Genomic DNA, 18,846 nt, shown 5'->3' with positions numbered 1-18,846 from the left:
GCAGTTACTTTTTAGTAACCAAGATCGGTACTTGAGCACTGGACAATCTGTGTCAACTCAGAATGTAACAATTGTATCGGGGGTTTAGGGTACATGTGTCTACATGTGGTGTAGGAGAGCAGCAGTTTTGAAATATGCCATAGTCTGGTGTAGCAACACGGTCAACAGAAGAACAGCAGTCAGGAGAGGCGTTCCAGCCAACTAATAGCAAGCACCAGAGGTGGAGCCAATGTGATGCAGATGCAATCCATGCAATTGCTCCCCGATTCAGAGGTATGTGGCTGTATGGTGTCTATATTATCTAGAGTATCCTGAAGACCTGCTGAAGTCATGACAATATCAGAGTCTATCTAAGACCTGACCATAGCCCACACTCTCACCGCTATGTCCTCCTACACTACTGTGCGACTGATGTCAACTTCTGTGGCATCAGGGCCAAACAGACCGAGCACTTGTAACTACACCTGCCAGTCTTCTTCTAGGCTGCAACGTTTAATGGAGCCTGGCTAGTCACAGGTTTGAGGCAATTAAATGGACATTTTCCCAAAAAGGCCCCAAGCTTTCCAGTGTCACTATATATTATAAACAGGGCCAACATTCTAAAAACAGAATTGTCTTGTTGTCCCCACAGAAGCCCTATTCTAGCAGTAAATGCCCCATGTCCCAGCTAAAGCAGTTCTTCACTGTGAAGGTCCTCCCATGCCCCAGATTCTTGGACTACTGAAATGTGATAACAGGTGGAAGAAAAATAAGGAGGTATATGCAGTTGGATTTGGAGGTGTCCAGTGGAATTAGGCTCTACCATACACATAGCATGCAGCTCTTGGGTGTTAACTATCTAATGTACAGTTGAAATCATATGACCAACACACTGTTGCTTAAGAATTAATCCTATGATTTATAATTCACCCAAATTCTTCCGGTTGCCTCTGACTATCCAGATGCGTCGTGCAGATTATGGAGATGCCTAAGTGATTCACTACTGAGTGATCAATTCAGCAGAGCACAAAGAACTTCTTGACAAGTGGACTCCTGAAAGTCTCACCACAAGATCAACATCATGCAAATAACCTATAGCAGTTGGAAATGTACACCAGCGCTGAAGGGGACGAGGCTCACAATAGTCATCCATCTGTAAGCAGCAGAAGAAGCTTACATACACGTACTGGAAAAGGACATCGCAAGAAATAGCATATTATAACATATTACAGAAGAAATATTCGGGTTTCCTACCACTGCAGAATACAGCAGGTACTGGATACTGAGCTGGTACCTAGTCATTTATATAGGTGGCCTATAGTTTTGTTGAGTGGATACTTTTCTCCACCCCCACCATTAAGTCATCTTCTGGTCTCTTTTCTGACCACTGCAGAATACAGACTACCACAGGTTGCTATGAGAATATTAAAATATGCAGAATTTGCCAGGGACTGCCTGATAATAATTTCTAAGTCACAGGTCCCTGAATAGGCAGCATGCTGATGACTGCTCAAAATAACTGCGTCCACATTTTTATTTCTTATATATGGGACCTTGTCTAGCATTAACTTTTCAATACAATCCAGCCGACCATCGCAGATCCCAGAGCTGACTGCTAAGCCATTATGATCAGTGCGAGTGAACCAGAAGCTTTACCGCTTCAGTAGGAACAACCGAGACCATGATTTCCATGGAAACCTGACCATGCCCGAAACTATGACATGGATTTAGAGGAGCGTGTCTCTGACACTGACATACAGTAAGTGACCGGGATGTGGCTTTGTTGCTTTAAAGAGGACCTGTCACCTCTCCTGACATGTGTTTTACTAACTACTTGCATCCCCTTGTAATAACAATTGGCTACGTTGTGCCAATGTTATTCTTGCTAGAAATTATAAAGCATTGCAAACTGCCAGCAATTTAAAGTCCAGATGGTTGTTACCGGGTGGGGGTATGTCCCTTCACAGTACAGGGACACCCCCCAAACGGTAGCACCTATCTGGTCCTTCATTGTAAATCGCTAAGAAGATATGGAAATCAGCCCTTTCCAAAAGGATACAAAAGCTCTGCCTCTGATGTCACATGATGTAAGCTAGTTATCCTACAAGTCAATGCTCGACCTTTTAAACAGGCCTTAAAACATGACTTGGATAATAAGTTAGCCATCACCTCATCTGACGACAGCTGTTTTGGAGTGATTGCCCCTCATCAGTTTCTGGTGGATTTAGAGTCTTAGGTTTCTTATCCTTTTCTTATAGTGTGCAAGCACGACCACCGCTGCAGGATTGCATGGTGGTCATAACCTCTGGATAGGAGTATACTGTGATGCAAAAATGGATAAAAGCCAGCAACGGTCTTAATATGGACAATCACAATACATTAGTAAGTGCACTGTAGTAACTTTGGGGGTCATTTATGAAGCTGAAATACACCTATATTAGGAGATTTTCCCTGCTCACACCAGGTCAAAAAAGTGAGTGTGTCATGTTCCATTTTCTACTACTGTTTCAGGTGTAGAAAAAGGTCTAAATGTAAGACAGTTTGGAAGCCATCTCACATTTAGAAGCAGGGTGGATGCACAAGAGACCGGCACCTCTACATAACTCCAAAGAATCCACCGACAGGTATAGAGGTTTATTAAAGGGTTTCTGTCACCAGATTTAACCCTATTAAGCTAGCTGACATTAGCAATGTGCTAATGTCAGCTAAACCTAACTATTCCTACTTTTATCTATGCCCCCGTTATGGCAGAAATCAAACTTTTATAATATGCTAATTAGCCTCTAGGAGCAGGGGGTGCGTTGTTTCTGCTCCTAGAGGCTCCGTTCTCCCACCTTTGTCACCTCCCTCCAAGTCCTGTTGACAGGGCCAGGCAGCACTTGCATCTGTCTGCCAGCCCTGTGCTCTGGTGAAAGGCGCAGTGAGAAAGCTGGCAGCCTGCGTCTTTCCCTCACTGCGCCTGCGCTGAATGGTGCGAGATTTCACCAGAGCACAGGGCTGGCAGACAGATGCGAGCGCTGCCTGGCCATGTCAACAGGACCTGAAGTGAGGCGACAAAGGTGGGAGAACGGAGCCTCTAGGAGCAGGAACAACGCACCCCCTGCTCCTAGAGGCTAATTAGCATATTATAAAAGTTTGATTTCTGCTGTAACCGTAACGGGGGCATAGATGAAAGTAGGAATAGGCTACTTAGGTTTAGCTGACATTAGCACATTGCTAATATCAGCTAGCTTGATAGGGTTAAATCTGGTGACAGAAGCCCTTTAAGACCGATGTCTGAAACGCCGGTTTTAATAAATGACCCCCTTTATCTACATGATAAATGCCATTTGCTGAAGTGAGACAGCCCCTTTAAAGATCTTGAGTAATTTACATTACCATATTTTTCGCCCCATAAGACGGAGGAAGAAGACAGAGCGCACTGGAGGCAAGGAACGGCGACAGCCAGGAGCAGGAGAGGCAAGTGGGTTTTTTATTTTATTTGTTCTGTGGCTCATACTGGAGGCATAATAAATGGCATGGCATGGGGGTCTGATCTGAGGTCTTACTGGGGTCTTATTAACATTAGGGGTCTGATTGGGGCCGTCAGCCGAGGTCTGATTAATATTGAGGGTCTGATTGCTGGCCTGATCTGATATCTAATGAAAAAAAAAAAATCTTATTGTTCTGCGCTAAAACCTAGGTGCGTCTTATGGGCCGGTGCGTCTTATAGGGTGAAAAATACGAAGTACCTATAATCAATACAAAAAACAGTGGAAGAGATTTATCAAGCCCCCTGTGTCTGAATTGGGGCGTCAAAAAGAGCTTTTTATTCAAGCTCCGTTTTGCAAAACTCTTGTTGTCTCCTCTACGCCACACCCGCCATTGTGGAGAGTGTGGTGGAGTATGGGTTGGAGGGGTGTGGCTTAAGTAGCATGACACATTTACAATTACTGGTGCCAATTTTATGTCGTAAACAATGCCCAAAACTGACTCCAGCTCCAAGTTGGTGTACATTTCAGACTGTGGTGCACAGACCCGTTGGTCGTAGTCTTAAAAATTTGAGGGGAAAATGGACCTTCCAAAGAATCTTTCAATAGAAATACAGTGCGGAATATGACATTACATAAAGCAGGGAGAGCAGATGAAATCAGCTAAAAGAAATGCGTTGTTATATACTGTATAGACCTTAAAAATTTTTGGTGGTTTGAGACTTTTTTTTACGCTAGTTTCTGGCACACACAAACCTAGTAAACAACCCCCTAAGTGTCTAAAATTAACCTTCACGAGCATAGTGAATCATATGTATGCCTTGGTGACCTTCCAAACACTCGATTTTAGGGCATTTCCCTGTCGCTCTGAGGCACGGTGTTTTATGGGAAACAGAAGACAATTCTGCAGCCAAACTTGACACGTTGTGCCTATGGTATTTTGTAAGGAAATTAAAACGTAGCAGAAACAGTGAGGGTGTAGGCATCAAAGCAAGCACGTAGCTCAAAGATGCTAAGAAAAACGCCTTCTCTCAGCGATACAAAATCATTATGAAACGCAACGTTCAACTAAAGCCTGGATGTAGTGGGTTCTACAATTTATGCTCCCACTTCAGTTAAGAGGATTTGGTAATGTTCCTGTTTAAATAAGTATTATATGATGAAAGCCAGGCAGTGTTAGCATGTGGAGCTCTAGGATGGATGGCAGATGGCACTGCAAGTCATAACGCCTACAGGTTTATGCTGGCTCATCAGAATATTATACAGGTGGACATAGACCGATGACAGGACCCCATGAATTAAAGAACCGGCCCTGACTGGGTGAATGATAACCATATGATGTATTCATCCGATTATACTGTCATGTCATCCACACAATACCATTGTACAAGAACCCATACTTTGAGGTATGCCTCGCCTTTTCACTTTTGTATCCAGGAAGACAAAAACTACAGTGATCAACCTGGCGCACACCACCAGAGGACTGAACGCTCAATGAGAACAAGTCCTTCTAGATGCAGGGGCTCCTCTCTGTAAATTGAGCATACGGAGAACTGTGCAGCCACCTGTTTCATGTTGTGTAACCGAACCTACTTTACCAAGTATTATAATCTTTTCTTTATCATCATGGCTGGAAAAAAACTGGTCACCAAGTAAGCTAGAAAATCGTCCCTGGAGAAGAAGTTTTGCATTTGGCGGCAAGGTGATTTCATAAGGTGCCAAATGCACGAAGCTGCAAACTGTTACTGAGAGAATCCAGCTACTTATCTCCTTGAAGGTCCAAGACTGCTCCTGCCATGCAAACAGAGCACGCAGCGGTTGTCATATGCACCATAACCGGGGTGTTTGGACCTGGGCCTACCATATGCTGTGGCTGACTAAGGTTGTCAATTTTGATACCATAAAAAAGTATTGCAAAAAAATAAAACAACCAAAAAGCCATGTGCATTCCATATTTTATGGAACGTATGCCCATAATACAACAGTCTTATCCTATTTTTTGGTGGTACAAAGGTGATTAAAAATGGCGAATCGCACGATTTAAACTTAGTATTTGTGTGTTTTTTTTTACTTCTTTTTTACTATTAGCCCCCCTAGGGGCTAGAACCCTTGTCCCATTCAGCCTATTAGGGTGAATAGGACTTCACACTTTCCCTGCTGCCCTGTGCTTTGTGCACACAGCAACAGAGAGCTTACCAAGGCTTCAGTAGTGTCCTGGTTGCCATGGTAACTGATCGGAACTCCGCTCTGTATTAGGCTAAAAAAAAAAGTTTAAAAAATAAAATAAAAAATGTGATATTTTTCTGGGCGCAAAAAATGATAAAAATCACTAACCACTGCATTCATTCCACAACCAAAGTATAATTGACAAAAGTGATATGGAAACTGGCAGCAAGGCAAGACTTTCAATGTGTTCACGGAGGTGTCATTACCATTAGTCTAATCCATCTACCACATCAGACCCAATACATCTCTTGCGATGTCACAATAAACCTACAGCTTTCTAAATCAATGCAATGACACGTTACCATGACACAACGCCACGCTTTGAACATCACAAGCTATACGACTTCGGGGCGAGGGCTTCACCTCCATTGCCTGTGACTCACAAATCACATTTGTCAATCTGCTTTGAAATAGAAGCTGAAGTCATTACAGACAAGGAACATTTGGTGTGGGCCGGATGTCTCCTCCTGCAGCCACACTTCACGAGCCTACATAAACTGGTTCAGCAGGTCCTGTGAACTCCAACAATTAGGACTAAGCAGCACTTACCCCGGAGAAAAGAAATAAAAACATTTGCCTTGATGTCTCAGCCTTTGTCAGGCATCTACTCGGGGGACTTATCTTTGCCGCTAGTCCGCTCCATCTTCTAAGGAGTCACCAAACCAATAAAAGCATCCTAAAGAATGGCGCCAAGATCAGTTAGAGAGAACACGTCATCGGAAAATGACCTACTGCTTAAATCACGTTTTTTACGTTAAACACATTTTATACAAATTTTTGGTGGTTACGTTTAATTTTTCCATGTCACTACCTATATTTTATAGCAAATCCTAAAACCCTGCAGTGCTCGCACTGGTCACTAAGCAGGGCCATATACAAATCTCATAGGGCCCCACCCCCAAATTTACTTTAGACCTCCCCCTTTCCCAGTATGTGTGCATCAGACATTGCCAGCAACACAGAATGGAAAGCACAGCAGATTGAGGAACTTACATGTTTTTTAATTAAAACTAAGAAATATAAATAAAGTGTAATAAAATGAAGTTGCTCTTGGCCTCACCCATGTCCTCCGACTTCTAGGTCGGAAAAAGTGGAAGAGGTGCTTAAAAAAAAAATAGTGTGTGGTCTGCCTCCATTAAAGGTATGCCACTGCGCCGAATAATAGGCACCACTGTCTTCTCAGATCACTTTACAGCAGTCATCTCATTATCACAGGCACGATTACAATGACCAATATCACCTATATACAGGTAACACAGGATCCATCAGTTTATCTGTTCTTTCCTTGTACAGTGTCCTCTGCACAGGTCACAGAGGATGCACAGAAAACTCTCCCATGGAAGTCAATAGAGCTAGCTGCCTTCAAGAGGCAAAAGGATGGTGGGGGTTAGCAATAAGAGGACTGACCGCATAATCACAAATGCGTTTTATCATTATTTAGCGCTAACGTATTCCGCAGCCCTGTACAGAAATTGCCACCAAAACGGCCGACAATGTAGTTTCCCTTATTGCACATGTACATATAGGCCATTTCCACAGGAAGATTAATAATCGTCCTACGTATTGTGCTGCAGATCACCCGACAATCCGTCTGTCGACTGTTTGCATTGGCTAGTTTAATGGGCAATATAAAGCTAGCCAAATAGGTCAATTCACTCTCCATCAGAGCCCCCCAGCCCCACCCGAATGGATTTGATAAAATACAGTGATCCCTCAGGATACAATATTTTCACCATACAATGGTCTTTTCTGACCCATCGTAAGTTGAAACCAGACTCAACATACAATGTCTCAGACTCAGATACAACCAATCAAGGTCACTTCTTTGGTATAATAGCTGGATTAGTTGCTAGTTATCAGCTATTCCTGACTGTTATATGTAAGGACTTGCTTTTTCTCTCTTCATTATCTGCTTATTTTTCTTAAGTCTTAATTTTCTCTTATCCTTGATCACATTTTGGGGCCTTAGAACCGATTACGCAACTTACAATGGTTTCAACATACAATGGTCGTCCTGGAACCAATTAATATTGTATCTTGAGGGACCACTGTAATGTTAGCGCAACTCGGCAATAAATCAATGACTGTATTGTACACAGCTGCACACGTTGTGCTCAGCAAGTAATATAGACTTGTGTCAAGTATCACTATTGGCCTAGAAGCAAAGAAAATGAAGAGCACAGCTATGTCGTAAGATGCCTTGGAATTTTCATTTTCGTTTCTCAGTAAATAGACGGAATTTAAAGTAGCCTACAAATGTAACTAAATTGTGTATAAAGCCCAGCATAAGTTTAAACCACTAGAATGAGCCGTCTGAGCTACGTTTAGTTTATACAGGCTGCAGGTATCTTTTGACCGGCACGCCCCGGGCCTAGTTTTCCCTCCACATGTGGATTATCTTTGTGTAGAAACCAGCCCCAGGAGCTGAGTGATTGCTGGGTGGCTTCATTCTATTCATTCTCTTTTTAGGCATTACTACTAATCTCTAGCACCTCCTCAAACACCCCTGCAATGAAAATGACAAAGCCCCTGTGTCCAGCTGACAGACAAGCAGTTTATTCAGCCAACTCTGATCTGTCACCAGTGAGAACCCTTCAAATGAGGGGATTTATGAGGAAAAAGTCAAGTTAGGAAGCAAGTCACGTCATGGGCTTATCAGCGGTCAAAATTCCACACCCACCTCTACGGGAACCCATCTTGGCCAGAAAACTGATACCTTGGAACCGAACCAGAGTTCAGGAAATGGTTTTCTTACAGTAGAAATTTATGAAGTTATTACACAAGACTTTGTGAAGTAATAACTTTGGCTCATCGGAGCCAATACATTCTAATACTGTACAGATTCGCTCATCCCTTAAGCGTTGTGGTGCTGGCACTGCCTGGAGAATGAACAGAGAGGCCTGGTGCAGTATCTTCATTTAGTTCCACCCACATCACCATTTTGGCGATTCAATTGGTGTTATTAGGGCAACTTTCTGTTGTCAGAAACCACTGACAAATCAATTTGATGAGCTGGATTACATTCTCAAAATTAAGTCCGGCCTACAATGTCTCTGGTGTCAAAAGTGATTTCTGTCACAGAGCCTGGCGTTTTACCACACAATGCAGTGCTGCATGCTGTGCTTTTTTGTCCAGCTCCATAACGGAGCCTCCGATACAGAGGGGAGAGCTTGACTTCTGGCAGTGACGATGTCTTTCCTGTAGTACTCATGCCACATCGGATCGGATGTAGAATCAAAGGAATGTGGTGATGTCTCATAGATTGTTAGCTCTTGAGAGCAGGGCCCTCACTCCCAGTGTTTTAATTTGTACATTAGCCAGTTACGTTGTGATGCCTTTTGTTTTGTTCTGAACTGTAAAGCGTTACGGAATATGGTGGAGCTATGTAAATGAATATTATGTCATTGGGTTGTCACCAACCAAAAAGGTTCATCAGTGTCTCAGTAGAAAACTGTATCAAGATGCAAAACAAAATAAACCAGAACTGGAGTCCATGGAGCTCAAATAAAATGCGATTTTTTTGGATCTGAAGGACATAATGGGTTTCAAAGTTATAGCGCCAAACTTTACAGAGACACAAACAAACACAAAAAATGGCGGTAAAAATAGCAGTAGTGTGAGGGGAGTGGGCAGAAAGTTTTCTTGCACAATAAAAAGATAAAACATTTAAATGTCACTGGGACAAACCAGTGGAATAGAATAATAACACATTTATCACAAATGACTGGAATCATGAACGTTGATACCTTTATACATGGTCTTATAGGAGAACTTGTCCACAAGGCTCCGTAAGACCTCTTTCTCTAAAACTGTAAAACAAATGTAACATACAAGCTTCTATTCATCCTACAGCCACATGAGTGATAGGACGTATGTGGACAATCCATCGGGGTCCGCATACATATTCTTCTAAGCATCACAGGCCAGTACATACTGAGGAACTGTTACGACCAAATCCTGTGTATTGCATACTTCAAGTCTGACCTCTACAGGCTGGTGACTGCAATCCATCTGCATTACCACTGTACATCTAAGGCCAAACAACACTATCATTGGTGCTACTATCTGACCAATCTCATTGTTGTGGTCTGCTGAATCCAGATAAATAATGGCTCTACCAGAGGTCACCTCAAACAAGGTCCAACTCATTTCACTTCACCCGATATATCTTTTACAACCAGCGCACACCCTTCCTCTCAAACACCATCTAGAGATAGAGATCATAAAATTACTGATCTCCCATGTAGTCCACAAACACTACTATAATAAACATGGAATTAGGTGGCTTTATCACATGTCAGGGGTCACAACCAAGCCAAGATGAATTCACGGGTCATTGTCTTCTTGAAACCTGCCCATCTTCAGTATGAATAGGCTACGTTCACATTTGTGTTTAGTGTGCAAGGTCAATGATCAATAGAGAGGACTTTTTGTCTCACCTTCATCCTAGTCACCAGGTAAAGGTTAACCCAGCCTGGCTGGAAACCTGAATTAGGCCACATGTCTCTGAAGGTTCTCATTCATCCAGGTCATGGTACTATATATTAGTAGTAATAAGTCAGAGCATCTGGACCTGAAGTATTTTTCTCTTGAAGACATTTCGCTAGTCATCCGACTGGCTTTCTCAGTTAGGCCTCTTGCACACTAATGTTTTTTTTCCCGTTTTTTGCATTCTGTATACAGACCCATTCAATTCAATGGATTCACAAAAAAAAAAAAAAAAAAAAAAAAAAAAAACACAACGGAAAGTAGTCCGTATGCCTTTCGTTTCTACATTCCGTTCAAAGATAGAACATGTCCTATTATTGTCCGCATAACAGTCAAGGATAGTACTGTTCTAGCAGGGGCCAGGTGTTCTGCAAAAAACTGAATGCACATGGACGTCATCCGTATTTTTTGCGGATGCGTTTTTTGCCGACAGCAAAATACTGAAAAAGTCGTACGGTCGTGTGCAAGAGGCCTTAGAATGAGATTCTCAATCAGAATGAATTGTACAAGAAATCTGTCCCATTAAATAATAATTAAAGCATAATCTGACTGAAGCATGAGTCACCAGTACTTAATGCTGGAAATTTGTTGAACAAGTCATTCTATGAGAAACCCAGTCGGATGACTAGGGAAATACTACCATTTGCCCTGACTTATCACTACTGATAGAGATATGGATTATGGCACGTTCACGCTCTGTAGTAGTACACTGCTTTGCTCTGTTTACTAATATATTGACTGACTCCGTTTTTCAATCTATTTTCCACTTCATTGACCAATCCTGGAAAAAAGCAGATCATTTCAGAAGAAATGTTTAAGCCTATAATCCCTGTAGAGATATGATCCGTTGGTGGAGTGAATGAAAGGGTGCATACTGCCCACTACACAAGTGCTAATGGAGTGCTCTGCTCATAATGACTACAGAAAAGTGAGCCCATGGTAGATTACAGTCTAAGCTCCAAGGCCAGTTTCTAGGACCATAGGCGGGAAATTATCATCCCCCCCTATGCCAGCTTTCTGGCATTAAATAGTTAAATAGTCAGTTTTGCACCTTTTTTGTCACCACATTTACCAGATTTAAAAAAAGGTAGCAAATGTGTGACGGGGTCAGTAGCAAACGTCGGTCTTGATAAATCAGAGCTGCAGTCTATTGACAAAAATCATCCATGATCAGTAGGGCTTTGCTTTCTAGGAAATGACTGTACCTATGTATATAACAGGTCTTAAATATGTGATGGACCTTCCACAGCTTGCCATAGAAGACGACATACATGCTGGATATGGGACACTTTGCATTTCCAGGAACTGGCTGTGTGGCTTTGACCTATGATCTGGGAGAATATTTTCAGCAGCTTGATGACAGCACAGCCTCGCTGAAAGGGACTATTCTCACACAAGTGTAAATCAGTACAGTAACCGATGCTCAGGCAAAGAACGTCTGAGCTGTCAAATGACCGAAGCAAACTTTCAGTGGCGACTCCGTCACATAAATCTTCTGTTTGGTTTGATGATCATCACCACAAATATGTTAACAAACTGCTCATTGTCTGCTGGCGGCGTCCATTCTGTTCCCACAAACCTACAGCAGAGGTTCCCATAGCTACCCTGCTTGTCTATTTACCACCTAAGCGATCAAAGCCAGCATGCAGCTCACACAATAAGCTCTGCCAGGCTTCCTACAGGGTGAATGCCCAGCCACTAATTAACTAATATGCCTGTGCATATGGAGGCACCGCTCACGCTCTCCATCCAAATAACCGCTGCTGTCACCAGGGAGTGCTCCGCCAGTAATGACTGATAATGGGGGCATTAATCATATACATCTCAATACACATTAGATAGAATCTCCCTGTATTCAGACACTGTACCATTCATCGGTCAGTCTATTATATTGTATGAATGCAAGCAGCTTTCCCAGGAACAACCAAACATCTCAGGACCTGACAGCTTCAAAATAACCCACAGTATATAGGAAGGCATGTCACACACACACGGGGGATCAAGTGGTGAAGATCCACTTCTGGTTAACCATGTCATACACACACTGGATCAAGTGCTGGAGGTCCACTTCTGGTTAACCATGTCATACACACACTGGATCAAGTGGTGACGATCCACTTCTGGTTAACCATGTCATACACACCCACTGGATCAAGTGCTGGAGATCCACTTCTGGTTAACCATGTCATACACACACTGGATCAAGTGGTGACGATCCACTTCTGGTTAACCATGTCATACACACACTGGATCAAGTGGTGACGATCCACTTCTGGTTAACCATGTCATACACACCCACTGGATCAAGTGCTGGAGATCCACTTCTGGTTAACCATGTCATACACACCCACTGGATCAAGTGCTGGAGATCCACTTCTGGTTAACCATGTCATACACACCCACTGGATCAAGTAGTGAAGATCCACTTCTGGTTAACCATTTCATGTCATATACACTGGATCAAGTGCTGAAGATCCACTTCTGGTTAACCATGTCATATACACACACTGGATCAAGTGCTGGAGATCCACATCTGGTTAACCATGTCATACACACACTGGATCAAGTAGTGAAGATCCACTTCTGGTTAACCATTTCATGTCATATACACTGGATCAAGTGCTGAAGATCCACTTCTGGTTAACCATTTCATGTCATATACACACTGGATCAAGTAGTGAAGATTCACTTCTGGTTAACCATTTCATGTCATATACACTGGATCAAGTGCTGAAGATCCACTTCTGGTTAACCATGTCATGTCATATACACTGGATCAAGTGCTGAAGATCCACTTCTGGTTAACCATGTCATGTCATATACACTGGATCAAGTGCTGAAGATCCACTTCTGGTTAACCATGTCATGTCATATACACTGGATCAAGTCCTAAAGATCCACTTATGGTGAACTACATCATGTCATACACATTGGACGATGTTCTGAAGATCCACTCTACAGTGTAATCAATAAGGACACATTTTGATTACATTGTATTTATATTTGGCATAACAGACGCAATGTTGATGGTCATACAAACAAGAGTCCGATCAACGACCAATCATCCAACAGTCAGATCAACAACATGTCAGCCAAAAGCAGACACTTATTTACGCAAACTGCCCATCCATGACCCAAATCTTCTAACCTGACAGATCACACACTGCATATGGTCAAACAATAGTCAGCAGAAATGACCAGCTTTTATCTCCTGTGTATGGGAAGATCACCAAGTGCAGGTCATCTCCATTTGGTGGTCACTGCTGATACTTCCAGACCATTCACAAACATGTTCTAGTGTTTAGGTGGGACACTGGCAGCCTACACCACAGGTTCTCAACCTGTCCTCCTCCAGGAGGTACAACTCATGTCTCTTATCCCCCATCAGGCTTGCTGACACTTTCCTTCATCATGATTTTGGGGGTACTTTCCCAGAACTTACTTGAGAAGGTGGGTACTTACCTTAGGAACCAACCAGGTGCATATCATTCATAGTAACAGAAACAAAATAACAAAAGCCACATCTACTGCCAAGGACACAGAAGGAGGGTGACCAGAGGAGCTGACACTCACAGCCATTACTGTGCATGCTGGCAACTTACTACATGACCAGTGAGCTCAACACCCTTCCCAGTATACAATCCCAGTCTCTTCCTGACATTCCCCAGAATTAATTACTAACACTGGGGAAAGCCTGCACTTTCCCAACACACTCATTAGCATAATGGGAGAAAGCAGAGTCCTGTCCCTCCGAGAGCTGCAGCAGCCCATGTGCCTCACCTGAGTCATGGTCAGCATCCCATAATCCATCCGGTCCTAAGCAAGGTAAGAAGGTCCCCCGGGAGCGGCGGTCAGCGGCGCGGTCCCTGCACTCGGAGACTTTCTGCCCGGGACAACATGAAGTTGTGTCTCCTCTCAGCCTATGAGAAGTGAGCGGCGGGGAGAGGCGGCTTCTTTCCCAGCGCTGCACAGGCTGCTGAGTGCTCGCACTCTGGAAGCCGGGCCAGCGGCGACCTGCAGCTCAGCCAATCAGCGCCGGGGAGGGCGTGGTCTACGATGCTGTGAGGCGGATTATGGAGATTAACCAGATGGGCGCTGAGAGGAGATTCCTGTCCGCTTGATTGAGCTCAGCCTCTGGGGCGCTCCTAGTGACCGCGGCGTGTGAGGGGTTAAGCAGTACCTCAGCGCTTCACTCCTGTCATGTTACCTCAGACCTCCCCCCCCCCCCACCTCAGTAATTCAATTGTGTCAATGGCAGAATAAAGGAAGTGTTATCAGGAATCTTCCCTGACCGCCATTATCTGTGCAGATGCTGGAGAGGGGTTATCTCACCACAAGAGCTCTCCTCTCCAGTGACTGCATGAATTCAGGAGGGTGTCCTCCTCTGTACACCATATTGTCAGGGGGTGAGGGGTCTCAAACAAGATGTCAGTCTGCAAAATCTAATTCTGGATATCAGAGTGCTCTGCTCCAGGAGGTCCCACTATATATATATATATATATATATATATATATATATAGTATATACCCATTGCCGCCCAGGTTGTACATCTATCTATATAAATATTTTCTATGGGTCCATTCACACGTCAGTATTTTTCTATATCCCGAATTTTGGTCCGTTTTTTGCGGATCCGTTGATCCTGAAAATGTTTCTGTATGTCATCCGTATGTCATCCGTTTTTTGCGGATCCATTGACTTTGTATTGTACCAGGATCAGATTTTGCGGATAATAATAGGACAAGTTTTATATTTTTTCGGACATGCGGAACGGAACAACGGAAACGGACAGCACACATTGTGCAGTCCGAATTTTTTCAGGAACCATTGAAAATGAATGGGTACGCAGCTGGTCCGCATCCGTTCCGTAAAAAAACGGAACGGATCTGGAAAGAAACAACGGACGTGTGAATGGACCCTAAGGCTCCTTTTTCCTAGAAGTCTTTGGCCCAATTAGAGAGGTGAAGAAAACATCCACCATTTTTAAATTTAGCTTTTTTTTTACCATTATAGGCCCCCATACACTTTAGTGTATTGTTGCCGCAGTTTAAGGCTAGGTCTACACGACAACATGTGTCGCGCGACAGATAGGGCACAACTACACTGCAACATTTGTCGCGCAACAATTTTTATAATCATAGTCTATGGTGTCGCAATGCGATTTCTGATCCATGCATGTAAACTTCCTGCACAGACAGAGTCACATGCACCGCCGCATCAGTAGTGACCTGTCCCTGCTCGGTCACATGCTGCTGGTGAACACATTACTGCTGAGGCCAGTAATTGGCTGCAGTGGTGCACGTGACCCTGTCTGTGCTGGAAGTCCGCTGAAGATAGTCTGAGAGCCACAAAGCCCAAATGGAGCTGCAGGGAGCAGGTAAGTATCGCAGTGTAGAAGGACAGCCATAGAAATGAATGGTCATTTAGGTGTACTCAATCTTTTCTCAGGTGGACGGTAGAGAAGTCACTAGTGTAAATCCAGGCTTATTAACTCTTTATACACGCATTTATCGGAATGGTTCATCGCGTTTAACTAGACACAACAAAGGTCATAGTGTGAGTGATCCCTCCTCTATGGTGGTAACCTAAAATATGTTGGAAAAAAGCCTTGTTAGATGTCTACAGGGTGACCATAAAATACCACCTGCTCTAAAGAATGACTGCTCTGAGGGCTCTGCTCACACCATGCAAAGTCTCCGAAACGTCACTTATTGAAATTATTAGTAGTATTTGGCTGCTTCTTATGTGTAGCCACTCGCCAGTACTAACTGGACCTCTCCATAAACCAATCTGCGGATGCTATGAAAAATCATAGTTCTTATCGTCAGCCCAAAGCTAGCCATACTATATTTGATTGTAGATCCAGCTAAAATTGTTGGACTATGTTCTGCCATACATTTAAGCTACCCATATGTATTAGATATGTCTTTTCCAACAGTCTACCATGTATGAGAGCATGCACCCATTTACATGGGCCGATACTACAGGTACTGACCATAGCAACATTCATTTCCTATCACTGCCCCCACATTCAGCTGCATTTACCTGCTGTATGGGGATGAATGATCGTTACTATGATTGTTTGCTCCCCATACGGTTTCATTGTTTGCCGCTTATTTACACAAGACAATGTGCTGCAGACAAAGGAGACATTTTTGTGCCTTTTAAACAATTAGATCAACTAACAAACAAGTGTTTACTCATTTGTCGAAGGGTCTCCGGCACATTTACATGGGCCAGTTATTGGGAATAATCATTTACATGAACTTTCATTCATATACAAATAGGGCAATTGTCTGTCAGTGTAAATGGGCCTTAAAGGGGTTGTCCGGGTTCAGAGCTGAACACGGACATACTCTTATTTTTACCCAGGCAGCCCCCCTGAGGCTAGCATCAGAGCATCTCATGCTCCAATGCGCTCCCTTGCCCTGCGCTAGTTCGCGCAGGACAAGGGCTCTTTTGCTTATCATAACACACTGCCGGGCGGAAACTTCCACCCGGCAATGTGTTCAGTGACCTGGCCGGCTCTGATGGGCAGGCTTTAGTGCTTTACTGGCTAGGGCAGCGCTAAATCCCGCCCATCAGTGCCGGTGACGTGACCGGGCTTCCTGGCATCCCCATGGAGAGCCCCGGTACATCACCGGATCTCCAAAAAATGCCTTTGCCCTGCGCAATTTAGCGCAGGGCAAAGGAGAGCATCGGAGCATGAACTGCTCCGATGCTCAAGTCAGGGGGGCTGCTGGGGTGAAAATGGAGGTATGTCCGGGTTCAGCTCTGAACCCGGACAACCCCTTTGTCACAGAAGGTGTACAGAAAACTAGAAGACACAAAATGAAGATCCGACTGACTGGATCCAAAACTAAGGAACCAAAGGGAAAGCCCTGCAACAGACCTGGCTCTCTCCCTAACTGCTCAGCCTATGCAAAAATCTCAATGGTAGATGATCGCATATCCTCGTTCCTCGACTGTATAACACCTGAACACCCTATAATAGTGAGGGGACACGACCACCGGCTCCCTACACTTGATACGGAGGGAGTCAGGGTCACCTGGGATCCAGCAAACAGGAAAACACAAATTAATGAACAAAACTTATCTGTAGAAGACTCAGTAGTAGCATCCAGCATGCACACACTCCAGGAAGTTGTATAAACCGCAAAGTGATGCAGTATGGGAAGGGATTTAAAGGGATGCAATCAGTGCAACTAGATGACAGCTGAGAGAGGCTAACGAGATGAGAAAACGAAAGCAAAACAAAAGGAACCTCAAGCAGGAGGTTCTGAAGAACGTCTGACAGAGCTTCTCAGATGTCTGGTGGTGACACCCTTTGACCGCCTCTGGACCGCCTAACGCAGGATTGCGGTCCGGAGGCGGCCGTTTTGTTCCTCTTCGACGCTCCGGCGCATCATCTCGCGAGATGCGAGATTTCCTGTGAACACGCGCACACAGGAGCGCGCGTTCACAGGAAACGGCAGGTAAACGAGTGCTGTTACAGCCTGCCAGCGGCGATCATTCGCTGGCAGGCTGTAGATGCAATTTTTTTAACTCTTGAAAGGTATATCAGACGCTGTTTTGTTAACAGCGTCTGATATACCTGCTACCTGGTCCTCTGGTGGTCCCTTTTGCTTGGATCGACCACCAGAGGACACAGGTAGCTCTGTAAGTAGCACCAAACACCACTACACTACATCCCCCACCCCCCTGTCACTTATTAACCCCTGATCACCCCATATAGACTCCCTGATCACCCCCCTGTCATTGATCACCTACCTGTAAGGCTCTATTCAGACGTTCGTAAGTGTTTTGCGGATCCGCGGATCCGCAAAACACATACGGATGTCTGAATGGAGCCTTACAGGGGGGTGATCACCCCATATAGACTCCCTGATCACCCCCCTGTCATTGATCACCCCCCTGTAAGGCTCCATTCAGACATCCATATGTGTTTTGCGGATCCGTAGATTCGTGGATCCGCAAAACACGGACACCGCGGATCCGCAAAGCACGGACACTGGCAATGTGCTCTCCGCATTTTGCGGATACGCACATTGCCAGAACTATATAGAAAATGCCTTTTCTTGTCCACAATTGTTCTATAGGCTCTACAAAAAACGCAGTGTTCGCCCGATCAGGCCTGATCTTGTGCGCACACTTGCGTTCAGTCCGCCCCACCGCAGTGACAGAATTTTTTTTTGTCTGATCACTGCAAAAATCACTTTTGAGGGGCATAGCGAGTTCATAGAAGAATTTTTTTTGGGCACAAGTTAGCGGAAATGTATTATTTTTTTCATTTTTTTTTTTTACAAAGTCTCATATTCCACTAACTTGTGACAAAAGATAAAATCTGACATGAACTCACCATACCCCTCACGGAATCCAAACGTGTAAATTTTTTTAGACATTTATATTCCAGACTTCTTCTCACGCTTTAGGGGCCCTAAAATGCCAGGGCAGTATAAATACCCCACAAGTGACCCCATTTTGGAAAGAAGACACCCCAAGGTATTCCGTGAGGGGCATAGCGAGTTCCTAGAATTTTTTTTTTTGGCACAAGTTAGGGGAAAATGATTATTATTATTTTTTTCTCCTTCAAAATAATTTTCTGCTAACTTGTGCCAAAAAAATAATATTCTAGGAACTCGCCATGCCCCTCACGGAATACCTTGGGGTGTCTTCTTTCCA

The 18,846-nt window shown here is 44.0% G+C and overlaps 1 protein-coding gene across 1 annotated transcript in view; it reads right to left on the bottom strand.

The window, feature by feature from the left end:
• LOC122944176 (E3 ubiquitin-protein ligase Midline-1-like) overlaps positions 1-14,121 on the bottom strand; it is a 101,908-nt gene extending 87,787 nt beyond the window's left edge. Inside the window, exon 1 of the mRNA XM_044302406.1 lies at positions 13,944-14,121. The gene's annotated coding sequence lies outside the window, so the exon portion shown is untranslated. The remainder of the gene's footprint in view (positions 1-13,943) is intronic.
• Between the last annotated feature and the right edge of the window lie 4,725 nt (positions 14,122-18,846).

This window comes from Bufo gargarizans, chromosome 7, assembly GCF_014858855.1.
Source record: "Bufo gargarizans isolate SCDJY-AF-19 chromosome 7, ASM1485885v1, whole genome shotgun sequence".
NCBI classification, from domain to species: Eukaryota; Metazoa; Chordata; class Amphibia; order Anura; family Bufonidae; genus Bufo; species Bufo gargarizans.
The sequence above is the reverse complement of the archived record's forward strand: the minus strand, read 5'-3'. Positions and strand labels throughout refer to the sequence as shown.